Raw genomic sequence first — 20,047 nt, 5'->3', positions numbered from 1 at the left:
TTCATATCCTACTGACTCAAGCCCTCAGTATGACGATTTTTTCTAATAGAAGCTATGCCATATAAGGTGAATAGGTCCTTTAGTACTCTTATTACATCGCCTTAGGCTAGCCTGAGATGCCAATCACTGGTTGTGACTGTGGTTCTAGAAGGACACATTCCAAATGTCAAATAGTAGGCTTCAAAGCGAATGTTTGGAACATGACATTTTAAATAGGAAGCATTGAGCGGGCTGGAAGATGAGGTGTAGTAGTTCTGCTTGCACCTGTTCCAAGTGAGTTCTTCCCTCAAACCTCAGGAGGCAGCTTAGACACCCCCTCCTTTGGGACTGTACCTTCCCATCCTACGTCCCAGCCTTGGAGGGCAGACAAGCTGGACCAGCCATGGTTTGCTTCTCTGATGTGGGAAGAAGAGGCATCAGGCGGTCTCCTTGCATTCCATTTGGACATGCTCTTGTGTATGATCTGTGCCAAGTGTACTTAGTCTGCCAAAGTTTGCCAAAAGAGGGAAAGAAGAACACCTTAATCTATGGATTGAGATACCAACTGAAGCAGATCAATAAGAAAACAACTGGGATCTCAGCAGGTTCTAGAATGGGCACAAGAAAAGACAGATGTTGTACGCGTGTGCAATTAAACTAAGGGGAGTTTCAATTAATTGAAAAATAAGGACCAAAATACCTTGTTCTTTGTTTCTATATCAAATAATAAATGTTTACATCAAATTTGTCAAAGATTATTATTTTAGACTTGAAAAGTACAATGGAAAAGATTGCTACTCCAAGACTCGAAAGGGTCTTCGCTTCTGATAATCCTATCTGTATTTTCTCCCTTCCCTTCTAAATTTGTCAAATTGCATAAATTTATGTGTTCGACTGAGTGATAAATCTGTGCAAGCTAGGATATGAGAATGGTGGCCCGAAACTTCTTTTGGGAAGTTTCTAGAACATCTATACTGAGGATTTTCAAACTGGATTCAGGGTGCCCTGGAACATTTAGCAGTTTTGAAAGAGAGTATAGTTTTGGGGGATTTAAATGTGTGTGTTTTAATCACCTCTTACTATGAGGCTTCAGATCATGACAGGGGCGATGTTTAACCTCCAGATTTTAAATCGTGCACATTTAGAAGAGAGTTCCCTTTCTCAAATACTGTTACATTGCTTTCTGATTACATAGCCTGCCTTTTGTTATGGGATCACCCAGTAACACTCTATTTTCAATGTCTGTTCTTCACTAGCCCACAAGTTCCATGAAGACAAGAACCATGGCTTTGGGAGAACACAATTGTTGTATTTTGAATGAATAATTGAATAAATAAGGGGAGGAAAAGTTTATCATGAACATGTTATAAGAAAAGCATAATGCTTTTTTTGATAGAAAAATTAAATAAAGATATTTCCCAATAATGAAGTTAAAATAAAATTTAAAAGAATATCAAGTAGTGAAGTTATGTTACTTTTTTGGAAATTTGTGGCTTTTATTTAGGAACAAAGAAATATTGTATTTTCTGGAGAAGGAGGGCGTGGCATGCCCTCCAAAAAATGTAGTGGGACATGAGTGTATAATGTCCTCCAAACCCATCAATTTTAGTCTTATTTTATAGTTAATAAACACTTTTCAGTGCCAATGTAAATTAGGACAATGATCTGGGTGAAAGAAAACTCTTGAGCTGTATAAGAAAGATTTTGATTTTGTTGCCAGATTTAGAGCAATGACCTTCATTCTAAGTGTGAAAGCATTCCATCATTGCTGTAGATGGACCTGGTTGACTCACCTCAAACTCTGTGGCCATGTGGTTCAGTCCTGCTAGTGTAGACAGTGGTAGCCAGGAATGGTTCAATATATTAACCTTTCTTTGGTTTGGCACTGGTGGTCCATTTGCCAGATCAAAATCATGAGTGGAACTGAAAATTGAGCTGCGGTAGCTGCGGGGTACTTGTATTTCTTCAACCCAAGAATCTTCCTATCTTGCCACTATGTATATATTTTCAAGAGCGTTGGTTTAGAGTCAGACTCACTGGATTAGAAAACCATTTTCAACACTGGCTGTGAGGCCATGAATAAGTTCCATAAACTCTTGGGGCATCAGGTCCTCTGTAAGGGAGGTAATAATAGCACCTGCCTCGTAAAAGATTTCATGAGAAAATACATACAAATCACTTAGCACAGTGCTGGAGCACAAAGACACAGTAAATGCTGATGATTTTTATCGTTCTATGTGATGATTGTTTCAGACTCCATTACTATTTCTAGAGCTTTCATCTTCTTAATGTTTTCAGTAGGCCCGAACTTTTAAGCTTCCTTTTTATGAAAATCAGAGTAATCTAAACAGTCTTGGCTGCCATAAGACTATCTGCTACATCTTCTAAAGAAATTGGATAATGCTTGGCATCTACATATGAAAGAGCCTCAGTCCTAAGTCCTGCCAGACTGAGGGCAGGTGGACCCCACTCATGGTCTGGAGCCAAATCCTATTACCAGACCTGATTTATTTCAGGCCTGATAAAGATGCTTCCTCTTGACATTCTCCTCCGCCTCATCTCTTATTTAAAACATAAAGACAAAGGGAGCTGGAAAACTTGTAAAAGAAGTATGAAAGAGCTTCTGTTATTTTTCTATTTCTCTGGAACCCATTTTATGTCATTTTCAAAGTTCTAAAGAAGCACTTTTTTCCTGATTTTTCATTAGATGAATAAAACTGGATTTTCAATTATAATCATACAACACAAACCATCACACTGTAAAACCAACATTTTTCACTTGGTATAATTTCTTGTTTACTCCTTTCAATTCAAACGTTTCCTTGTCGTGTCGTGACTTTGAGGTGAGAGCAGTGTGGGGCACGACCCCAGCCTGAGCAGCGTGAGCAGCACGGGTCTCGTCCTTCGCTGCTGAGGCTGTGAGAGGTCGGGGAGTCCTTAGGGGTCTCTTCACAAAGTCTCCTGGTGCGCTCGCTGGCCACTCAGGAATTGCCTCCTGTTGAGATGGCTGAATACAACTGATAAAAGTTTCTGAAACAGGGGACTTTTGTGGCTCCTCCTTGTCATGAGCAATTTCTTTCATCATACACAATGTAAATTTGGTTTTGATATTTCCCAAAGGAATTGTTCTCATTGCATTGATTTAAAGTCTGTTTTAAAATAAGGGATTTAAGTGGATGAACTTGTAAAGTTTTGTTCAGTTTGAAAATTCTCTGATCAGAGTTTACTTTTGCCTTTTAGTAGGTTTACTTTTACGATTTCTCCAGTTTTGTGTGATTTCTTACTGATTCCTTTTGGCTCCCCAAATGAATAAGTCAATATTAGTGGTTAGTTAATTGTTGAGAATTTGAAATTTTACTTTAACGCAGTCAAGTCATAATTATGTCTCTCCACTGTGGCCAAAATTTAATCCAGTAAAATCTTGTTAGGACATTTCTTTTTTTCAGGACCATAGTTATTAAAAGTCTCTCAACTTGGAAAATTAAACATGCTCAAATGTCTTCCATTTTGAAAGTAAACAAACTAAAACCAATAATCCTCATGGTTTTTCTAGCTCCTACATTACCTATCTTGACTGCATCATGGTTTGATCCCCTGCTTTAGAAAAGAATATCATAACCTCTTAGTCTTGAAATTCGGTGAAATCTTTTAGGTCTTTGACTTAATTTGACCTATTGTTGATTTGCGTTTGACTCTGTTTATTATTTCATTTTTTCTCCACTTGGCTCTGTGACGTTGTGACCTGGTCCCCACCTCTGTTCTCAGCCCCTTCCACGCTTCCACACACAGTCTTTGTGGCTTTCCCCAATGTGCAGCCCTGGGGCTCGTTACCCTCTGTAGCTTCCCACACTGTTTACACAGGCCGGTCCTTTCAAGTGTCACCCTAGAAGCTGATGATGCTGGAGGTCTTCCCAGCTGGATTTTTAGCTCACTTCTTTCTTCAGGTTCTATATCTATATGTCTAACTGTCTGCTTGGACATTTCTGCCTGAATGTTTGTAAGGCACCTCAAACCTAGTTTGTTCTAAAACCAAATGTACTTTACTTCCTCTCAAACTTGGTTTTCTCTCTGTCTGCCTGAGAAGCTGCTGCTGATTACGCCAGATCCATTTCAGGTGTCTCCACTCTTAGCCCTCCCTTGATACCTCCGCTTGGTGTCTTGCGGGGCCCACTGTCACTTGTACCACAGCGCTTCACATTCTACCTGCAGGCCAGGTATTCGTGGTGGTTAGAAAACACGTTTGTGTGCCTTCTGATGCCACACAGTTCCTGGGGTGTGAGGGATGCTTGATAAATTATTGTTGAATATGTGAGCAGATGACAGAAATAGTAAATCAGAGATATTGAGATAGGACGCAAAACTTTTATTTCCCTAGGCAGAAAAGTTTGTAAGTGGTTAAGTATTAAAGAGGCTTGTTTTATAGTTTTGTAAGACATGAAACCATCAGCCTTGGTGATTAGATGTGGCCCCTGAGGCTTCAGAAGGGAGGGGAAGCCTTTCTTTCCTTCCTGGACCTGGTCGACCCGGTGCTTCACTTGGCTAGAACGGAGGCTCCTTCATGGAATGGTGGCAGCAGGTGCAGTTTTTGAAGTGACTTTACCAGCTATTTCAAAAAGCACCTGAATGAACAGAGCAGAGCTCAACTATCTAGTTGGGAAAATATTTAGGTGCAATTGTTTCCTAGATACACTTTCTCCCCGTTTATTCTTCATTCCTAAATAGGGCTCTTGTGGGTCGGGATACGGGGATGATATATACACTTCTGTCTACTTAAGGAGAGAGCAGTGAAAAATCATGATTTCGTTAACAGAGGTGATAACCCTTGCTTTCCCCTCCGTCTCCCCGCTTCCTGCCCATACTCGCAGATAAGATTGTATATCTGGGTGTGCTAGACATACCCATTAAAATTATCTCTGAATCCACTAATATTAATTTCATCCTTTGGTGCCAGTAACTTCATTACCTTGCATTGAATTAACATTAGAAAAAGTTTATTATTGGCGTCCTTGTGTTGTTAGGGTTAGCTTCTAACTAAATGGAGCAGGTATCTAGTTACCATGGATTAATCCGTGGTAATTTTAAAAATTAGAAGTCTTAGCAGTGAAGACTTCTCTGTGACTGTCCTGTATTTAAGATTAAGTTCTCTGTGTTATGATGCTGGACCACCGCAGAATTATGTTATGTAACTGTTTCCCTTTTGGCGTTTGTGAAAACAAGAAACATGTTTCCGGAGGTCATCCCACATTGAGCAAAAATTTTAAATACACGAATAAAAATTCCATCTTGTTTTTTAATGCCAGCAATCCTCACATAGATTTGTAGTTTTGATGTATTTCGTAGTCTTATACTGGTTCGGTAGTCTTTTATGAGGAACAACAAACAAAACATCCTGTTTTTATAACATCCAGCACAAATCCCAGTGGAATTATTACAGAAATAGCTAAGGTTCTTCCTATATCAGTTAACAGTTTTTTTATTTCTGTTATTGAAGGTTTCTCTTCAACGTCTTAGAAGTGTGACTGAAACAAAATTGATCTGTGTCCTCAGACACTGAAGTCCTGCTAAGTGTTAGTTGTCCAGGCTTTTATAAAGAGGTTGAAGATAACAGAAGAAAGTGTGGGGCTGACCCACTCCCATTGCAAGAATGACCATTTTAAATTGCAAATATTTGTAAAATTCTTCTTGGTCTTTTTTTTTTTTCTTAGTTCTTTCATAGTTTCATCTTTTTGAAACTTCTCAGGAATATTTTAAGTGTTTGCTGATGTTAAAATAAATGAAAATTGAATAGAAAAGATATTTTTAAAGGGTTGTAATATCGCTTTAGGACTGGTGAAAGAGCCAGAACGATGATTCAGAAGCTGAAAATAGCTCTACGTTTTATGCAATCAAGGAAAACTCTGTACCTTGGCCTTCCCCACACGGACTGGCAAGGCGTTGGATGTATCCCACCCATTGCGTGCCACCGTGGATGACATGTTGGTCTGTGACACGCCGCTGCCTGAATAGGCGTGTGCTGCTGGAAGGACACCCCTGACGTACAGGGTGGACTAAAGCTGAGTGCCCTCAACTCGTATTCCTTTCCTCTGAAAGGAGACTCACCAGGCCCTCTCTGTTCTGGTGAGTATGTATGCAACATGGCTCCTGCTCATGGCACCCTGTCACTTCAGTGGCCTGAGGGTGCCGTATTTCTCCTGACACTTGCTTCCCGAAAGGCTTCAGGACGCTCACCACATTCATCCTGGTCCCTAGGAATCGCATTTCAAGACCATGGAAGGGAGAGTGATTGATGCATTTTTCCTTTACTCTCTTACAGACGTTTTTTTTCTTAGTTTGTTTTCTTTACTTTTTTTTTTTTTTTGCAAAAAGCTGTAAAATAAAGTGAGGAGGAGAAGATGATTCCCAAACTAACTCCATTTCTGTTGAGCAAGTGGGTAAACTTTTCCAGGTAGGACCTTCTAAATCCTAGAGCTGAGTCATCTTTGCGACTGAGGGTTCCATGGCTCATCTCAAGTTCTCCTTACCCAGAACGAGACTGCGTGCTGTGTCCTGTCCAATACACCAAGCTGTCAGGGTCTAAGTAACGTGCAGTGCTTCTGTAATTAAACAGAATTGATGGGAAGTATCTGGGAGGATATCAGCAATAGAACAGTGATGTTTGCATTTACATGATCCTAATTACCCCTTAGCCGTAATGCCCTGTTAAGATGAACAGGAGAGTGTCACCTCGCACTTTCCCGTATTGTTTCAGACAGTGGCTGTGAGCTGAAAATGACCAGAGTCCGTTAGCTCACATTGTGCTGTCTGCTTTTGCAGACAGAAGGCTTGGGAATGTATATTCTTTTCTTTTCTTTTTCTTTTTCCTTTTTTTTTTCTGCAAAGGAAATTAAATCACAGCCTGGCATGAGAGGGTAAGATCTCTGAGCAGACCTCCCCAGTGCTTGGAATTCAGACTCCACCACGTCCCAGTTTGCCATTGTCCTAAGGCAACACACTCCCCTGCTGCTCTTTGCGTCTTTGGCCGCTCGCCAGCCTCCCGGGGCCTCCGGCTTTGATGTGCGGAGCAGGCTGTCCTGGGGCCAGGCTGTAGTTGCCCTGGCTTGCGCAGTGCTCACCCAGAGTGCCAGGAGGGATGTCCTGTCCCGCAGTATACATTTCTACAGCCCAAGTCATCGTCAGAGGTTTCTAACGCTCCCATGGCAAAGGGAGCCTGCCTTTGTGTCGGCCCCAAGTGGCTGCCCCCAGCCACTCAGCTTTGCCTTGCTGGCTTTTGGTGCCTGTCCTCGGGGCAGGGCCTCCCAGCCAGGGGAAGACACCGGCTCTGCCAGGTCGGCTGTCAGTCTGAAGGGCCTCCTTGGCAGGGCTCAGGGGAACCGACCCGGCGAGTTCAACAGCTTCCTCTGGGGACACAGCGCTGACCTTCACTTGATCTAGCCTGGCAGCCTGGTTAGTGAGGACCATAATTCTGGCTCCGGAAATCTTTCTTAACTGAACTGATGTCTGCCGTGGTTCCAGGCTTGTAGTTAGAAGTCTGTGCTGTTGCAAATCTAACTCTCAGAACTTCTAGTCATATTGATGGGTAATTCTAAAAGCAGGTGGACGAGTAAGCACAGAGGATTGTAATGACAGATGCTGAGGAAGGAAAAACGAGACTCTGCCTTATAGCTGACCGAAAGCCCAGACTCAAACAAACCAGAGGGGGAGAGAGAGAGAAAGAAAGAGAGAATTACTCATTGATGATCTGCTTTCAGAAGGGCCAATTTGATTCAAATAGAAATCGCCTCAGAAAGCTGAAAGCAGATCATACCTTGCTCCAGTTCAAGTGACACAGCCCCGTGCACTGTGTCTGAATAGGATCAGTAGTGGCACAGCTCCGGGAGGAGCAGTTTCTTGCTTCTGTTCTGGTAAAACCCATTCCCCAAATACATCTTTCACCAACCATTATTTGTCTCTTTGTATTAAGTTTTTATAATGTCCCAGGTTTTTTTTTGTTTGTTTGGCTTGTTTTCATAAAGTAATTCTTTCGCTAATGAGAACACTTTTCATTTTGGGCAGCCTGGTATGAAGAAGGTTGTTTTTGCAGTTGTTGGGGAGTGCAGCCCGCATGATCCCGTGACCTAGTTAGGGGAGGACACCTGAAAGGTTCAGAGTAGAAAGGGGAAGAGACTTGCAGAAGACGAGCCTCTCGGGGTCTTTTTGGGGCAAGCCTGTTTGCATTCTCTTGAGTGCCTGGCAGCCATTCACGGGTAACAGGTTAGCACCCTCATATTAAGATCTTTTTCTTGTCATTCATGAGTCTTTGCACGTGAGTGTGTATTAGATTGGGGGGGTAGGTAACTCTCTTGGCGCATCCTGAATACCACAGCCTTATTTAGCACAGCTCTAGAGATGCAAGTGGCTGGGATCTTCAAGTGTAGATGCTTTGAAATTGCAGAGATTTGGCATAATCCACTGTCTAAATTCTGTCTTCCAGCAAGCCTCAAGAAGTCTTGTAGGACAGAAACGTGGAAGGGATGGTAGCTGTGGTTAAACCATAGTCATAGCATTTAACCTTGACATGAAATGTAATATATGCAAGTATTCCATATATCCTTTCTCTCTGCTTACAATAGGGTAGTGAAGTTGATATTTCCAAAGACGGAACCGGAACTCAGTGAGATTGTTGACTTGACCCAGGAATGCTAAAATGTACTGTTTCTCTTTCAAATGCTTCCTTTCCCTCCTGCAGCTTATAGGTATCCTCACTTCCCTATAATTTTCTTCAGTAAAAAAAAGTTGAGATTGAATTTTCATGTTTATTGGACCTTTGCAATCCTCTGTTTCTTTTCTGTTCATTCCATTGGGCAATATATCCAACATATTGTGGGCTCACAGGAAAAGCTCCCTAAGGAGATTAAAAAAAACGAAGGTATAATTCATTAATAATTTCATTCTGTTTCTGGATGTGTTTTCTTCCCATTGTCAGCCAGTGTGGGAGGAAAGGGAAGAATAATATTGGAGCCGAGGGTGTTGTGTGGGCATGTGCCATCCAAAAGTATCTTATAGGAGAAAAGAGTGTTCATTTTTATAAAAGTAAAATTCAAACACTCTGGATAACAGAAGATTATTAATTCTATTGTAGTGAAAAGTTATATTCTAATGCTGTTAAAATTGTTAATCATTAGAGACATATGTTAATCAAAGGGATGCATAAATATATATACAAAAATGGTAATTTTGTGCTACCAGGCTGAAACCTAAAATGTCACTAACACTGTTGCTGTTGCCAATGGAGAAAATCTGCATAAGACTAGGACAAAACTGCCTGTTTCTTTACTGCCCTGGAGCAGCATTATAATTCCCAAACCTACAAATATTAAACAAGGTCAGAAGCTCCCTTCATCTGGCTAAAAGTGAATTCTGGTGAAAAGTTTTGAATGAGGAGCCAGCCCGGTCATATAATGGTTAAGTTCGTGCATTCTGCTTCAGTGGCCTGGGGTTCACAGGTTCTGATCCCAGGCTTGGACCTACACACTGCTCAGCTCAACAAGCCATGCTGTGGTGGCCTCCCACGAGGAAGAACTAGAAGGACTAACAACTAGGATATACAACTATGTGCTGGGACCTTGGGAGAAAAAAAGCTTCAAATGGTAATATCTACAGCCACAAGGAGGTGCACTGTAGTTTTCCCATGTTGAAACTCCAGACACTTCCTTTTCTGGTTCCTGCTCCTTCTCTGTCCACATCCTCCCAACCTGGGGCCTTATCAGGTCCGACCTCTTCTATGAAACCATGTGCCATTATTCTAGCTGTTGCTGAACTCTTCCTCTTCATTATTAGATCCATTATTGGACTCCATTATTAGAGTCGTCACCACGCATTTTAGCAATTAGCACTTAATTTTTTAAGAATAATTTTTTATGTGTTGGTTCAGAGCTTATGTTATTATATACTTTACTGTCTCCTGTAACAATTAGCACTGTGTTAGGTACCTTGCCAATGTTCTTAATTGGTTGATTGTTACTTCTGTTGTCTAGCTATGAGTAAATCATTGTTACCGCCTTGCTTCTCAAAGTGTGGGCCTCAGACCCGTGCATCAGCATCACTGGGGAACTTGAACAAGTTGGCCCCCACCCAGACCTGCAGAATCGTAATCTACATTTTAACCAGCTCCTCTGGTGACTCACACACGTTGTTAAAGTTTTCATAGCCGTGTTGAGGAAGCTCCCTCTCCCTGGAAGGACCCGGTGAACCTGCAACTCTCCCTTTACGCCAGTGTGGTGTGGGAGTGATTTAAGAGTCTGGTTGTAGCAGAATGAAGTTGCCTGCTCTTACTGTGACAATGAGGTTGTAAATTTAGTCTTAACATAGAAAAGGTAAGAAAAAGTTTAAAAGTGGCCAGAGGCCCTGTTTAAGTCATCAGGACTGTATTCGTATAATGATTCAAGACAACCACTAGATCCAAATCATTAAAATCCCTTGAAATGGCTTCTTTTAAAAGTCTCAAACTGAGGAGCAAAAAAGGATGATTTCCTTTCCTTAGTTACCTTATTATTATTTTTTTTATTTTTATATTTTTTGCGCTTGAAGTGCTTACACCCACTCAGCTTGCTATTTTGAACTCTGGGAAAGAAAGTTTGTGGGCATCTTGCAGTCTTTCAGGAAACGAGGCTTGGATTAAATATTTGCCACATTTTCTTTGTGTTTCTTTCTTCCGGGAAGGTGGAGAAGCACATTGCTCAGGCTTTCACTCAACTTGACACAGAGTGTGACTTTCAAAGTGTGGATGAAAACAGCTTCCGCCCTTCTTGGACGACCTTCACACAGATGTTTCTGACTTTTTTCCCCTCCTGTTTCTTCTATTTGTCCTCTTTTTCCTTTCACCATAGTGACTAGAATTCTTCATGTACCACATCGGTTTTGTAAAATATGATTCCTTGAGAGTACCTACATTTGTTAAATCGGATAAGAAAACACATGGATTTAATTAACATGTACGACAATATGTAGACTTTTCTCCGTCAAACTTAAGCTTAAAATATTTTATTATAATTTTAAGTCATTTACATTTCTCTGTTTGTTTTTCACTATCTTTGAATCCAAACCTATTTCACAGATGGCAGACATAAAAGACGTTGGTTGGGAGGGAGCGAAGGGGGCGTATTAAGTAATCCCAGCCATTCGGCCGTCTTTTAAATGAACTCAGGGCTTTGTGTTGTAAATATGCTAAGAAAATAAACTGGTTGCATGGGATATTATTTTGTGGTGCTTGTGTTGCATACATAGAGTTAATTTCATTTTTGTTGAGGCCATTAAGACTTAAAATACTTGTCTTCTGTTTAATCGGTGTTCGCCTGCTTATAAAGGATATTACTCAGGGAACTTTGTGAGGAATTAACACAATTTAGTTGCTGGACCTGAGGAATGAAGTATTTCTAAGCAAGTGAAATGGAAATGAGGACAGGCAGAACCTGGAGACTTGTAGAATGTAAATGTTTATTGAATATAAAAGTTAAATGTAATAAATGTAGAGATGCATTATGATATACTATGGTTTTCTTTTTTACATGGGAATACAAAATATTGAAAAGATTCTTATGTATGTGATTCAACACAATTCTGTTCAAACTCCTAATGGGAATGTGTTTGGGGTATGGGTGAATATGGAGGGCAGATAATACACTTAATCAAGTAATATGATCTGGGAGTAATGGGTGAGAATTTCACAAGTGTACACGTACACATGAGGAATATGTATCAGGAATGTTTGAGAAAAGAGGACAAGGAGTGGAATCTCGCCCCACTGTGGATTCAGACGTACTGGAAAGACAGCGACAGTAATTCAAACTGCCTAACAGGTGCACACCAGGCTCACGTGATAACGCACATGGAAAATACCTCACAATGCCAGTCACATAACGTTTACTTGGTCTGAACAAACGTTCCATTTTAAATGTGTAGATCAACGTAACAAAATGGAGAACCCAGAAATGGACCCACTGTAATACAATGTATACGTAAAATATGGTATCACAAGCTTAGTAAATAGTATTGTGGATCACTTTGAATTTGTCAAAAATAGCTGAATATGTACCGCACACTATGGATCCAAATATATGCCAGATATGTTAAATGGTTAAATATCTAAAAATAAACTTAAAGGACAATTTGTAAAACAGTTAATATGTATATCATATTAAATGGCCATTGAAATTCTTAAGAAAAAATAGGACGTAAATGCATTCAAATTATATAAATAGATAATTTTTACATTAAAGATGAAAGACAGTAAAGTTAATAATTAATAAAATTATTTTTAAATGGGAAAGTAATTATGGTCACCATTAAAATAAAAAAGCAATCTGGAAGTACCATTTTACATTTAATAAAGCCTCAAAAAAATTTAGTCACAGGATGGTGAGGAAGTTTGGTGAAGGTGGAATGCTCATATATCACTGGTGGCTTTATAGGTAATTTCCAATCTTTTGATGTGAATTTGGCTATAATGTGAAGTCTGCAAAGATATTCATACCCTTTGATTTAATCCTATTTCTGTTAATATTTTAAGGAAAAGATAGTATCCCTTGTGTTAAAAATAGATGAGAACATCTGAAACGTTCCCACATACAGGAGTGATTAAGGAAATGGCTAAGCATGCTAAAGCTATGGAATATTATGTGGCGAGTAAAACTGAGAACTGTGTGAACTACATGGAAATATAAAATGCGTCTGTGAAATGTTAAACTAAAACATTAGAATGCATAATTATGTGTACATTCTGAGGGCATGCATGTGAAAATATGCTTTCATAAGGGAAAATAAATACTAGATTAAAATTTTAAAAAGTGAAAATAATTGTGTTTGGGTGGTGGGATTAAGGGTATTTTTCTGGTTAAAAATGTCTCCAAGGGCTGGCCCAGTGGTGCAGCAGTTAAGTTTGCGAGCTCTGCTTTGGCAGCCCAGGGTTTGCAGGTTTGGATCCCAGGCATGGACCTACTCACCACTCATCAAGCCATTTTGTGGGCAATGCCCCATGTACAAAGGAGAGGAAGATTGGCACAGGTGTTAGGTCAGGGCCACTCTTACACACACACACACACACACACACACACACACAAAGTTATCTTCAATGTTATGTATTTATAAGGAAAAATAATATAAATGACTAAGTAGGGAGAAAATAATATAAATGGCTAAGGAGAGCAACTAACTCTGGCCATCAGGGCACTGCTTTCCAGATGTTATTTTGGAGCTCTGCCAAAATATATGAAGATCTCTTGGTATGTAACAGTCACAAGGTGTTTTTAGTTTCCTTATTCTCCTTGGCCAGTTTTTTGCTAGGTTGCAAAGAAGCGAGTTGATTCTAACCATGATGAGGAGGGTGGCATGGAGCCTATGGTGTTTGTGGGTCTGTTTTCACTCACTTTGCACTCATTTCCTTCCCATCCTAAATGGAAAAGCATGTTTAATGTTGTCGATGCTCAATAAACTCCTCCTAAATATTATTGAACTTTTGCCTGTGGGAGGCAAAGAAACTCACTGGAACACTGGTCAGAAATCTGCCTGCTAGTTACATGACCTTGAGTAAGTGACTGTGACTTTTGGGCCTCAGTCTCATCCTCAATAAAGGAGGGTGTCTGATGGCCATAAAGGAGTAGTCCAGGGCTATAAGACATTATAATTCACGAGCTGACTCCAGGGTCCCATTTCCTACTGTAAAGTGCTCCAGAAAGGACTAATTTACTGTGTTCACTGTTGGAACAGATTGGACGCTAAAGTGCTCCTGGGGAGTGTCCTGGTCCCCTCAGGGAGCGTGATTCCTGTATACTATATGGGGTAAACCATTCACCTGCAGAAAGTCATTCAAATCCCGCATTGCCTGGCCATCTGATTTGTTATACATTGGTAGCTGGAGTAGACCAATTGGTGGGGAGCGTGATCAAACATTAGCTAATGATAAATTACACCATTGTTTAGACCATGTCATTAAAAACAAAGTTCAGATGTAGTTAGATTTTCTGATGGAGACAAAATACCACTGATTGAGGTGTTTTTCTGTCCTGGTGTGGTGAGGCAGGCAATAAACACAAATTGAAGGGAAGGATGTCTAGCTCCACTACTTTCAGCAGGGAATAAAATTATGCGAGGTGTTGCACTACTCGATGGTGCAGAAATTGCAGGGACCCTATTATCATATCTCGGGTGTCGTTCTTCACTTCCAAGGAAATGGACGTTTCTAAAGAATGTTGTATTGTGGTTTGTACACATGAAACTTACCTGTTACACAGGCAACAGATCCATATCTTCTGTGCTAATTAGGGCCAGTCACTTAACTGAATCATCCATATAGGTAACTAATATATTTTGTACGTAATGCTTTTGAAGTTTGATATGAGGTGCCCATACCACCACTGAGAAATTCCTAAGTAATTTGAAATCGCTGACCACTCAGATAAGCAGAGTTAAGTTGAAACTAGAGCACAGTTCCTATATTATAAGTGAAAAACCTTTTAAGATACTGGCTTAGTGACTGGCCACACTCAAGAAATTTAAGTCCTCTTAGGAGGCAAAAACTACATAACTTAGGAAAACTACTCTACCTAAGAAATAAACACAGACAGAGAGGGATGGTAGGTCTAGACTGTGGGACAGGTCGGTTTCGCGTTACACGTTGAAAAATTGGTGAGAAAGGATTCTTAAGAATCTTCAAGTCGTTCTGCATTATGAGGGGACGCGCCCTCCCTCTTTCTTGGAAAGTGACTAACATAAAGATAAGTTGTTGAACAGTGTACCAGCACAAAACCATCATGGCAGGAATTCAGAGATGATATTACGAAGCTAGCTACCAAACATTATTTGAAAGAACCTTTGTAACTCTTTCAGAAAAAGGCCTGGAAAAGTACAAAAATATTTTGCTGCTCGATATTCAAATGTGAAAAGTGTGTGTGTTGTACCATTTTGTTTAGGTGCTTATATTTGTTGATCCAGCATAATTTAAAATAAACAAATTGTTTGACGTTTGTCTTGTCATATTTATGGCGAGAACCCTGGAATAATATTTAAAACTATTTATCTCTGTGAATGAAGTCTTTTGAGATCATATCCAAATGAGTTTCCTAAATAATTATTTTTTTAAATGGGAATAAGACTAGAATCGAGACACAGGTTGTCTTGAAAGTGAAAATATATTTCCCATGACTACTGTGGATTTCTACTTAGTATATATAATTATTGCTATTTGTCTTCTCCATTATTAGGAATCTTTTTGTTTTGTTTGTTTTGGATTTTTTTTGAGCATCTACCTTCTAACAGTTTTTTTTTTAGACTGAGATAACTATCAATTAATTTTTCTAACATGTATAGTGGGATTGGGGAGTAACAGTATGTGCCTAATTCTAAATTGCATAGTAAAAATCATGTGTTTGTGGCCTTAGGATAGATTTTTGAACTTTCACTTGAATATAGTTGTGTTTGATGTTCTGGGATTTTAAAACATACTAAATCTGCCCTGGGGGGTACCATATTCAAGAGTAGCTGGGAGCCGTCCAATATTCTCTCTCCCTCCTCTGCTCACTCCCACCCCCCAGCAACTCATTTCTTTTAGGAGCTCATCAGTTGATATATAGCTTGCTTTCTCTCAAACTTTCTCTTGGAACTGAGATAATAATTTTAATATTCGAGCTTCAGAAAATGTGCGCCTACTGATAAAATGAGTAGAACGAACTGATATTATTTATAAATCGAATTAAACTGTTTACGAGTCTTTTGCAGAGCGGGAGACAGGGTATAGCATTCTAAGAATGATTTGAAAATTCATGCTGGTGAATTTTTTGCAAATGATCTATCTAGGTATTAGTTTATATTCCTCAACAGAGATTGCATGTAGCTAGGGCTTAACAGTTTTGAGGAACTGCAACCTATGCATTGTCGTTGCATCAATAAATTAATAAGAATCAATGAGTCAAATTCCAAAGCAATCAGTTGCATCTTTTTCTCATCTCTAATGTCACATATCCTAACTGACATTATCTAGTCATCGTTTCTATGTGCCAATTAGCACTGAAAATAAACTCTTCTGATCTCACACTTTTGTGTTATTTTATTTTTTCCTCTATGCTTGAACATTCATTTTACCCCAAAGTGGAAAATTTAATTTAGTTGGCAGATGCTTTTGTCGTTTTGTAGTCTTAAACAGCATAGTAACTTAGGAGAAGATATAGTAATAATCTTGATTTGATTTCTGTGTTATTAATGTATAGATCATATGATGCTACTCTGGTTTAAATATTATTCTTTTTTGTTTCTTTTTCTTTCCTCATTAGGTGGAGTCTTTGAATTTTTTAAAAGACAATGATAATCAGATCTACTTGAAAAATTAAGCAAATTGATTTGGTTGGAACACTCTTTAACCAATACTTTAACATTCAGCCTCTGGGTAAGTTGAGTCAAGTGTTTCCTATATGGCTTGATTTCAAAATTATTGGAAAAATCTCTCAAGCAAAATACTTAGCTTTATGTGATATTTTGACAGTAATGATTTGAGGTCCTCAAAACCTGTGAAAGATGTCTGGGATGCTATCTAAATGAAAATGTTCATAAGTCTTACCACTTTTATGGGACTATCCTGATGAGGAAGATGAGATTAGAAAATGTAATCACTTATAGTTTGAAACCAGATCCTTTAATTTACTATTTTAATGATTATTTGCTTATTGTAATCTTGAGATAATGTGAGAATATCCAATTATACTTTTAGTGAGATATTTGCGTGTAGCTGTACTGTATTGTATCAGATGCAAATCTAAGGTATAATGACCATTTTCAGTAAATTAGTAACTCCTTATTTTAGACCGTTCTCTTTTTACAGAAAGCTGAGTTTCCGTGGTAAGAATAGAAATCTTAAGGACTTGTTCAATTCAACTTCCTTGTTGCACTGTGTTGCTGCAGAAAGCTCTTGAGGTAGAGAACACTTACCCAGGAGGAGTTTAGGCTTGTAGCAAATTGTTGGTGCTGCCAAGACAGAATTTAGTGGGAACAGGACTTTGGCTACTGTTAAAATGTCACTGTAGTAAACCTGCTCAGTCAAACAGATTTTTGGCATCAGAAGTCTAAATGATACTGACTTTAGGGTTTGGTAATTTGTTTTTAATCCAGGCAAACTCATGCTTTAATTAACTCTTTACACAGTAACAGAAAAATTGGGAAAAATTTTACATTCCTAGTCTATTCGACAAGACTTGAGTTTCTGATATCCTAAATGTTATTCATGATTCTAACTTGTGCAACTTGTTACTTAATTATTCTCTGAATAAACTGGAGCTATTTTAAAACCTGGTGAGTGATAACGAATGAGAGAAGCAAGTGTCTAATCATTTGGGAAGCCGACTTCGAAACCAAGTGTCTGCTTTACCTGTGGGCATCTTAAGACGTGATGTGGTGAGGTGGTTTTCAGGGATACTGTTGCATAGCTTATTCACTGCCAACAGCTGCCTTAGCGTGTCTAGAGTAATTTCCCTTGAGGCCACTGCCCTGCGACTTGATTTGTTAGTGTAGCTTTTGAGCACCCAGTGAATGTAGAAATAGCAAGTGTGGAAAGCCCGGGAATCTTTTCATTCTGCCTGGAGGGTTCGTGACCCAAGATTTATTTGTGACCAATAATTTCCATTGTTATGGGCACATGGTGCCATTTGGAAAAATCTTTGGATAATTAAAGGGATATAAGGCAGTTAGATGAAAAACCCATCAGGAAGAGAAATGTTAAAAAAAAGTTTCAAAAGCAAAGCCTTAATTTCTTCAATAGCTATAATCGCCGTTAGAAGATGAAAATTAATACTCTGAACCACTAACTTAAATGTGTTTGTCTGCCACATTTAATTTTCCGTCTACTCACAAGGTTGGCTTTTACAGTTATTCCCAAAGTGCCCCACAGTGTTACAGTTACATTTGGGTTGATGGGACTCAATTTAAATTATGTTTGGGAGACTATTCCGTCAGCGCCTCCTGAGAATGGACATGGTGTGGACACTGAGTGCATCTGGCGTTCTCCTTGCTTCTCGCACAGTGTGAGTTGTGGGCGCCTTTGGTTAAGGCAGCTCATTGGGTCACTGTGTTTTAAAATAATACATTTTTTTAGTGTAATAAGGATGTTACTTAATTCATAAGATTATGTGAAGATTAAACTCCTGGCAGGTAGTAGGGGCTGGTACCTACCAGTGATCTATGGTGATTACTAGTGGTAATAGTCGGTGTAATCATTGTTTAAACTTAACAGTATTATATTTTATTAGTCACGTGACTAATTCTTTAGCCTGTCATTGTGGGCATAACTCATAGAGACGAGTGCATTTTCTCGATTAAACCAAACACTTATTTTGGTAAAGAAACACTTCATATGAAATTGGTAAGTTTTCGTGAGGTCTATGCCACATAAATCAACAACCTCTCCATGACTTTCTCTCTCAACCTGGCCATATGCAGTAGGCCAAGCAAGAATATTTTTTTCAAATATTAAATTTTTTAAATTTGCCCAATTTTCCCCACCCCAAATTGGTAGTAAATAGAAAACAGTTTGCAAAATAAGAAAGCAAAACCCTCACCATTAAGAACTATATCCATTTTTTTGGTACTTTTTGTAAAAGACAATAAATATAAATTATTTTATCTTTATAATAATGTTGCTTTTGATGTAGTACCATTTTCCTTCAAGTAGTCAATGGTTTTGTCAGGTCTTGACATCATTCGTTTTATGGCAATATTAGCTGGACTAGGCATCTTTAGCCATGTCCTCAGATTTCTATTCTCAATGCATTGGCTGTAATTATTTAAGAATTATGTAAGTGACATTTCTTTTTTTAAGCTGAGGAAAGATAAGAAGGAAGGTGAAAATTGTTAACATTCATTGGGCATATTCTGTTAGTCAGGTTCTGTGCTGTTGGTGATTAATCTTTTTAAAGTAAGAATTAAGAATCTAGATTCATATGAGGAAATTGGGTTTCAGAGCAGTAATTAATTTGCTGAGAATTATATAGTTATGATAGTAATTTTTGGAGTCAGAAGTTATTGAATTCTTACTTTAAATTTAGGAAACACAAAATATGTAATTCTATGTTCTGTGCAAATTGCTGCATTTGGTGATTTCCCCAGATTCGTTGTTCATCCATCCCTCTGCTGCTTTCTCTTCTGATATGCCTTTATATGTTTTTGGAGTGTTTTTTTGGGTCATTACTTATACCAATATGGAAAATAAAAGTGAGGAAAACTTTTAATCTATTCTATTTGGACATATTTTTGTGGGTCTTATAAAGATTTGATAAGGTTGCAAATTAGATCTACTCTCCGGTCTCTATGACCGGGTATAACTTTTCCTGCTGTGCAGAGTGGACCTATGAGCTTCAATGTATCGCAGCCTTCAGAATGTTTCCTTTTGCATGGGGTTATTTTTCTAGCTTTTCTGATACATCCAGTTCTTCTGTTTGGGTGCCTCGTATTTTAAGGCAACTGAAGAGGGTATCAGAATTTATGACTGAGGATTTCTGAGCTGACGTGAAACCTCTGGACTCCGACTCCTTCCAGGGACGGCTGTTTCCTTTGCTCTTAGAGCCTGTGGAAGGGAGCCCTTTACTGTGAACTTCTTGGGCTCCCTGCTTTCATTTTTCCAAAAGTCTTTTCTTACCCTCTTCTACACAGCTTGATGCTTCCTACTTTGTTCTTCAAGCACCTCACTCGGTTATACCTTCCTTCATTCATGTATTCAATACCTTTACCCCTTCATTTATTCAGCATCAATCCATGAACATTAATTAAACCAGCAGTATGAGCAATGCATGTTTTGTTTCTTGAGCATTCTGTAGCCATCTGAAAACTGACTGAGGCTTGCTTTTATATCATTTCATAGTATTCCCTTCTGTCTGTCTTCCTGTCTCCTTACTTTAGCTTGTGGTATAGGATGTCTGTGTAGGAGATCCTCTCATCTTTTACTCTCCATACAAACCCTACACAATGGAACTTGGTAATCATACACCTTGTTACTATGAAGATGTGAATTACCATTTGCGTAATGCTTTACAGTTTGCAAATGGCTTCCATGTTACAG

The 20,047-nt window shown here is 39.0% G+C and overlaps 1 protein-coding gene across 24 annotated transcripts in view; it reads left to right on the top strand.

The window, feature by feature from the left end:
- Positions 1-20,047, top strand: part of HIVEP2 (HIVEP zinc finger 2) — a 183,591-nt gene that overhangs the window by 87,883 nt on the left and 75,661 nt on the right. For all 24 annotated transcript variants that reach the window (XM_070506450.1, XM_070506434.1, XM_044769047.2 and 21 more), the window contains one exon: positions 16,278-16,390. The gene's annotated coding sequence lies outside the window, so the exon portion shown is untranslated. The remainder of the gene's footprint in view (positions 1-16,277; positions 16,391-20,047) is intronic.

Source organism: Equus asinus, chromosome 1 (genome assembly GCF_041296235.1).
Source record: "Equus asinus isolate D_3611 breed Donkey chromosome 1, EquAss-T2T_v2, whole genome shotgun sequence".
Classification (NCBI taxonomy): domain Eukaryota; kingdom Metazoa; phylum Chordata; class Mammalia; order Perissodactyla; family Equidae; genus Equus; species Equus asinus.
Note: the sequence above shows the minus strand (reverse complement) of the source record. Positions and strands in the feature narration are given on the sequence as shown.